The sequence below is a fragment of the Oncorhynchus clarkii genome, chromosome 5, assembly GCF_045791955.1.
Source record: "Oncorhynchus clarkii lewisi isolate Uvic-CL-2024 chromosome 5, UVic_Ocla_1.0, whole genome shotgun sequence".
Classification (NCBI taxonomy): Eukaryota; Metazoa; Chordata; class Actinopteri; order Salmoniformes; family Salmonidae; genus Oncorhynchus; species Oncorhynchus clarkii.
The window spans coordinates 95,216,912-95,224,411 of NC_092151.1; the positions used below are offsets into that span (position 1 = coordinate 95,216,912).

General features: G+C 40.9%; 1 pseudogene; it reads left to right on the top strand.

Moving 5' to 3' along the window:
• LOC139409587 (lipoma-preferred partner homolog) overlaps window positions 1-7,500 on the top strand; it is a 526,233-nt pseudogene that overhangs the window by 511,745 nt on the left and 6,988 nt on the right.

Below are 7,500 nucleotides of genomic sequence, written 5' to 3' on the forward strand. Positions count from 1 at the left end.
ACCTTAAGGGAACATTTCGGCATTTCGTGTATGATCAGTGAGAAAGTCCATATTGCAAATGTACGGTCCCTTACTAGACGTCCGAAATCGTTTGTAAAATTCGCGGTCGGCGTCGGGCCGTGCGGTAGGGCCAGACCTACCGGGAAGTCATCAAATGAACTTTGTCGGACATTCGGTTTCCGTTTTATAAAATAAACAAGTTTTTGAGCGTTTTTCCGCTATCCCGGAATTTCCCACAAGAGGGCATACGGAATCATATGGCAATTTGGCAAAACATCACGAATCACGACGGGGCCTTATCTCGAAAACGGAAAATATTTCGAAGCCGAAACTCGGTGAGCGTAGGTTTGGCATAATGGGCAGTTGGCCCCGAACAAGATGGCGTCTAGGCCTCGACGGTTTTTGAGTTATGGCCGTTTTTCTGGGATTAAAGGTCCTAAATGGAAATAGAGAAATTATTTTTCCACTTCAGGTCAAAGTCAAGGAGCCTCCGGTGTCAATAAAAAAAGAACCAGCCATTTATCTATCGTCATTTAAGAGAAACGGAACAATGACAACTTGGCAATGGTCACAAATAGGCGTTTTTTTTTTTCAACGGTTACAGATCCAGTTGCAGGGTGTTCATACGAATCTTTTTAAAGTGTGCTGCGGAGCTCTGCGAGATTTCTGTGATTTTCTATGATTTTCTGAAATAACACACACATACTAAACCCTCCGTAAATAACTCAGTTGTTAACGTAAAGACTTAAAACTCAGGATTCTGTAACAGCATACCCCAATGAGGATATGTGGTGATTTATAGCTTCCTGTGCCAACCGGAAGTGCCATAATTGGTGTCTCAGGGGCTGTTTCAAAGGGTTAAAAAAGTCTGATCTGTCCAAAACTTCATATATGTGATTAGGCAACCCCCATGAACTGTAAATCAGTCATTTTTCCCCAAAAAATTCAAAGGAAAAAAAAATCACACTAAAACACAACTTGAATGGAGGGACGTATTGGGGTGCGTAGAGACAGACAGTGGCTGCAATAGTTAGCTTTGTTCGAGCTAAAAAAGAACCGTCAGACCTAGAGTTCCGAAACTTTAGAAACCTGTTCTAGACCTCCGGTCGATGGTGCGTGGTGAGTTACGTGGCTCTAGACGGTTCTCGGACCGAGAAACAGCCTCGTACATTTGCAATACCTTCAATTCATTTTGACCATTACGAAAATGACCACGTTTAGAAAAGTCTCAGAGACGCAAGGCTAGGTGCATTGAAACCGGCTCGGCCCATAGAGACGGACCCCGACGTGCCTGTCCGATAGCTCGTTCAAGGACCCCGTAGCAAGGCATGGAAAAAAGTGGATTTTCAGCACCAATTAGGGTTTTTCTCGGACACCAAATGACCTATCGAGCCGAAACTCGGGATTCGGGGTCGCCTCACATAGGACTTCACATAATGTCCGAACTGGACCCGCAGCTAGAACGTAACTATGTGTTTTACCTTTTTATTATGTTTTAAACTAAAGGCGCTGTGAATTATGGGACTGCTCTGACATATGTGATAGTTGGCTTCTAAATGAGTAGTAAAAAGTGGGTTTGGTGTCATAATGACATCTAATTGACTGATGGACACTGACTTGCTAGTTGACTTTTGTGCATTTGCAATATGTTTAAACGGAGAGGGACCATCACCAAAATGGCATTCTGAAATCAACATAAAAAATGGCATCACCATAGTCTCCAGACTGTGCTGAGTTCAACGAGCTATCCCGCTTGACCGTAGCTCGCTCGGTCTAAGCGCAACGACCATTAGAAAAGTAGGCCCAAAATGAAGCCTGCCCCACAATGTCATTTGCTTTTGAGTGACAGTGAGAGAACCGTTAGGGTGAGAAGAAAAATTCCACCACATGAATGTTCCTAAGGTCCTCCCGATCTGTACAAGCCTAACCTTGACCGTGTGGCATTAACCCTTAAGAGTAAAACAGTGTTTTTTGATCTCACAGATTACAGTGTCATCTCTCCCCATAGGAATACATTGCCTGCACCCCTAATTTCAACCTGAAGTCTATATGGGTTATGAATGCCGTATGAACCTGTCTTCGGTACCAGTCCATCAGGCCACTATGAGGTCTACCTGTGTTGATTCTGAGCTTCCTGGACCAACCGGAAGTGGTTAAAATGCCCCTAAAAGTGTTTACCCATACCCTGCCTGCAGTTTGACAGACATAGTGCATTCAACCCTGTGTAAATCAGTCAGTTCTTAACGTAAGGACTTAAAACTCAGGATTCTGTAACAGCATACCCCAATGGGGATATGTGTTGATTTATAGCTTCCTGTGCCAACCGGAAGTGCCATAACTGGTGTCTCAGGGGCTGTTTCAAGGGGTTAAAAAAGTCTGATCTTTCCAAAACTTCATATGTGTGATTAGGCAACCCCCATGAACTGTAAATCAGTCATTTTTCCCCAAAAAAATCAAAGGAAAAAAAAATCACACTAAAACACACCTTGGATGGAGGGACGTATTGGGGTGCGTAGAGACAGACAGTGGCTGCAATAGTTAGCTTTGTTGGAGCTAAAAAAGAACCGTCAGACCTAGAGTTCCGAAACTTTAGAAACCTGTTCTAGACCTCCGGTTGATGGTGCGTGGTGAGTTACGTGGCTCTAGACGGTTCTCGGACCGAGAAACAGCCTCGTACATTTGCAATACCTTCAATTCATTTTGACCATTACGAAAATGACGACGTTTAGAAAAGTCTCAGAGACGCAAGGCTAGGTGCATTGAAACCGGCTCGGCCCATAGAGACGGACCCCGACGTGCCTGTCCGATAGCTCGTTCAAGGACCCCGTAGCAAGGCATGGAAAAAAGTGGATTTTCAGCACCAATTAGGGTTTTTCTCGGACACCAAATGACCTATCGAACCGAAACTCGGGATTCGGGGTCGCCTCACATAGGCCTTCACATAATGTCCGAACTGGACCCGCAGCTAGAACGTAACTATGTGTTTTACCTTTTTATTATGTTTTAAACCGAAGGCGCTGTGAATTATGGGACTGCTCTGACATATGTGATAGTTGGCTACTAAATGAGTAGGAAAAAGTGGGTTTGGTGTCAATTGATATCCATTTGGTGTCATAATGACATCTAATTGACTGATGGACACTGACTTGCTAGTTGACTTTTGTACATTTGCAATATGTTTAAACGGAGAGGGACCATCACCAAAATGGCATTCTGAAATCAACACAAAAAATGGCATCACCATAGTCTCCAGACTGTGCCGAGTTCAAGGAGACGCCCCGCTTGACCGTAGCTCGTTCTGAGTGCAGCAAACTTGAAAAAAAGAAGGCCCAAAATGAAGCCTGCACCACAATGTCATTTGATTTTGGGTGGCAGTGAGAGAACCGTTAGGGTGAGAAGCACAATTCCACCACATGAATGTTCCTAAGGTCCTCCCGATCTGAACAAGCCTAACCTTGACCGTGTGGCATTAACCCTTCACAGTAAAACAGGGTTTTTTGATCTCACAGATTACAGTGACATCTCTCCCCATAGGAATACATTGCCTGCACCACAAAATTCAACCTGAAGCCTATATGGGTTATGAATGCCGTATGAACCTGTCTTCGGTACCAGTCCATCAGGCCACTATGAGATCTACCTGTGTCGAATCTAAGCTTCCTGGAGCAACCGGAAGTGGTTAAAATGCCCCTAAAAGTGTTTACCCATACACTGCCTGCAGTTTGATAGACATAGTGCATTCAACCCTGTGTAGATCAGTCAATTCTTAACGTAAAGACTTAAAACTCGGGATTCTGTAAGTGGCTATGTAAATCAAGACATGTGTTTACTTATAGCTTCCTGTGCCAACCGGAAGTGCCTTTAATTGGGTCACACTCTCTGTTTCGAAGGGTTAAAAAAGTCACATCTCTCCAAAACTTCATATGTGTGACTAGGTAACCCTTCTGAACTGTAAATCAGTCATTAATCCCAACAGATGTCAAAGAAAAGCTCCCTCACACACACACAGGAAGGATGGAGTGATAAAGTGCGGTGCTTAAAGACACAGAGAGCAGGAAATGGCATTACCATAATCCCTAGGCCGTACCGAGTTCAGCGAGATATCCCGCTTGACCGTAGCTCGCTCGGTCTAGGCGCAGCGAGCATTAGAATAGTAGGCCCAAAATGAAGCCTGCACCACAATGTCATTTGCTTTTGGGTGACAGTGAGAGAACCGTTAGAGTGAGAAGAAAAATTGCACCACATGAATGTTCCTAAGGTCCTCCCGATCTGAACAAGCCTAACCTTGACCGTGTGGCATTAACCCTTAACAGTAAAACAGTGTTTTTTGATCTCACAGATTACAGTGTCATCTCTCCCCATAGGAATACATTGCCTGCACCCCTAATTTCAACCTGAGGCCTATGTGGGTTATGAATGCCGTATGAACCTGTCTTCGGTACCAGTCCATCAGGCCACTATGAGGTCTACCTGTGTTGATTCTAAGCTTCCTGGACCAACCGGAAGTGGTTAAAATGCCCCTAAAAGTGTTTACCCATACACTGCATGCAGTTTGATAGACATAGTGCATTCAACCCTGTGTAGATCAGTCAATTCTTAACGTAAGGACTTAAAACTCAGGATTCTGTAACAGCATACCCCAATGAGGATATGTGTTGATTTATAACTTCCTGTGCCAACCGGAAGTGCCATAATTGGTGTCTCAGGGGCTGTTTCGAAGGGTTAAAAAAGTCTGATCTTTCCAAAACTTCATATGTGTGATTAGGCAACCCCCATGAACTGTAAATCAGTCATTTTTCCCAAAAAAATTCAAAGGAAAAAAAAATCACACTAAAACACAACTTGGAAGGAGGGACGTATTGGGGTGCGTAGAGACAGACAGTGGCTCCAATACTTAGCTTTGTTGGAGCTAAAAAAGAACCGTCGGACCTAGAGTTCCGAAACTTTAGAAACCTGTTCTAGACCTCCCGTAGATGGTGCGTGGTGAGTTACGTGGCTCTAGACGGTTCTCGGACCGAGAAACAGCCTCGTACATTTGAAATAACTTCAATTCATTTTTGCATCACGAAAATGACGACATTTAGAAATGTCCCAGAGTCGCAAGACTAGGTGCATTGCAAACGTCTCGGCCCATATAGACAGACCCCAACGTTTCTGTCCAATAGCTCATTCAAGGACCCCGTAGCAAGTCATGGAAAATAGTGGATTTTCAGCACCAATTAGGGTTTTTCTCGGACACCAAATGACCTATCGAGCCGAAACTTGGGATTCGGGGTCGCCTCAGCTAGGCCAACACATAACATAAGAAATGGACCCGCAGCTAGAACGTAACTACGTGTTTTATGGTTTTTTTATGGTTTGAACCGAAGGGGTTGTGAATTTTGGGCCAGCTCTGAAGTATGTAATAGTTGGCTACTAAACGAGTTGGAAAAAGTGGGTTTGGTGTCAGTTTGTATCAGTTTGGTGGTCAGAATGATATCTAATTGACTGATGGACTCTTGTCCACTTGACTCTTGTACATTTGCAATATGATCCTATAGTGAAAAAACATCACCAAAAGCGACATTCTGAAATCAACCCAAACGAGCGATTGAGATGACCCAGAATCACTGCAAAGCCATCCCGAGTTCATCGGGCCAGTCAATTTCACATTCCTGCAAGATTTTTATAGCATGACAAATTCGTGATGGTACCTGCCCTTTAAAACATATTGCAAATGCACAGTGACTTTGAAAAAGTAAGAAACAAAAAAAAATACATCTAAAAAATTTTGAGCATGACAAATTCGTGATGGTACCTGCCCATTGAAACATATTGCAAATGCACAGTGACTTTGAAAAAGTAAGGAAACATAAACAAAAAAAATCCAAAATTTTTATTTTTGGGTGACCAGTTGCACGTGCATTTGCAATATGATTCTATAGTGAAAAAACATATTGCAAATGCACAGTGACTTTGAAAAAGTAAGGAAACATAAACAAAAAAAATCTAAAATTTTTGGGGGGGGATGACCAGTTGCATGTGCATTTGCAATATGATTCTATAGTGAAAAAACATATTGCAAATGCACAGTGACTTTGAAAAAGTAAGGAAAAATAAACAAAAAAAATCTAAAATTTTTTTGGGGGGATGACCAGTTGCACGTGCATTTGCAATATGATTCTATAGTGAAAAAACATATTGCAAATGCACAGTGACTTTGAAAAAGTAAGGAAACATAAACAAAAAAAATCTAAAATTTTTTTGGGGGGATGACCAGTTGCATGTGCATTTGCAATATGATTCTATAGTGAAAAAACATATTGCAAATGCACAGTGACTTTGAAAAAGTAAGGAAAAATAAACAAAAAAAATCTAAATTTTTTTTGGGGGGATGACCAGTTGCACGTGCATTTGCAATATGATTCTATAGTGAAAAAACATATTGCAAATGCACAGTGACTTTGAAAAAGTAAGGAAACATAAACAAAAAAAATCTAAATTTTTTTGGGGGGGATGACCAGTTGCATGTGCATTTGCAATATGATTCTATAGTGAAAAAACATATTGCAAATGCACAGTGACTTTGAAAAAGTAAGGAAAAATAAACAAAAAAAATCAAAAATTTTTTTGGGGGGATGACCAGTTGCACGTGCATTTGCAATATGATTCTATAGTGAAAAAACATATTGCAAATGCACAGTGACTTTGAAAAAGTAAGAAACAAAAAAAAATACATCTAAAAAATTTTGAGCATGACAAATTCGTGATGGTACCTGCCCATTGAAACATATTGCAAATGCACAGTGACTTTGAAAAAGTAAGGAAACATAAACAAAAAAAATCCAACATTTTTATTTTTGGGTGACCAGTTGCACGTGCATTTGCAATATGATTCTATAGTGAAAAAACATATTGCAAATGCACAGTGACTTTGAAAAAGTAAGGAAACATAAAAAAAATCTAAATTTTTTTGGGGGGGATGACCAGTTGCATGTGCATTTGCAATATGATTCTATAGTGAAAAAACATATTGCAAATGCACAGTGACTTTGAAAAAGTAAGGAAACATAAAAAAAATCTAAATTTTTTTGGGGGGGATGACCAGTTGCATGTGCATTTGCAATATGATTCTATAGTGAAAAAACATATTGCAAATGCACAGTGACTTTGAAAAAGTAAGGAAAAATAAACAAAAAAAATCTAAAAATTGTTTTGGGGGATGACCAGTTGCACGTGCATTTGCAATATGATTCTATAGTGAAAAAACATATTGCAAATGCACAGTGACTTTGAAAAAGTAAGGAAACATAAACATGATGACCAGTTGCATGTGCATTTGCAATATGATTCTATAGTGAAAAAACATATTGCAAATGCACAGTGACTTTGAAAAAGTAAGGAAACATAAAAAAAATCTAAATTTTTTTGGGGGGGATGACCAGTTGCATGTGCATTTGCAATATGATTCTATAGTGAAAAAACATATTGCAAATGCACAGTGACTTTGAAAAAGTAAGG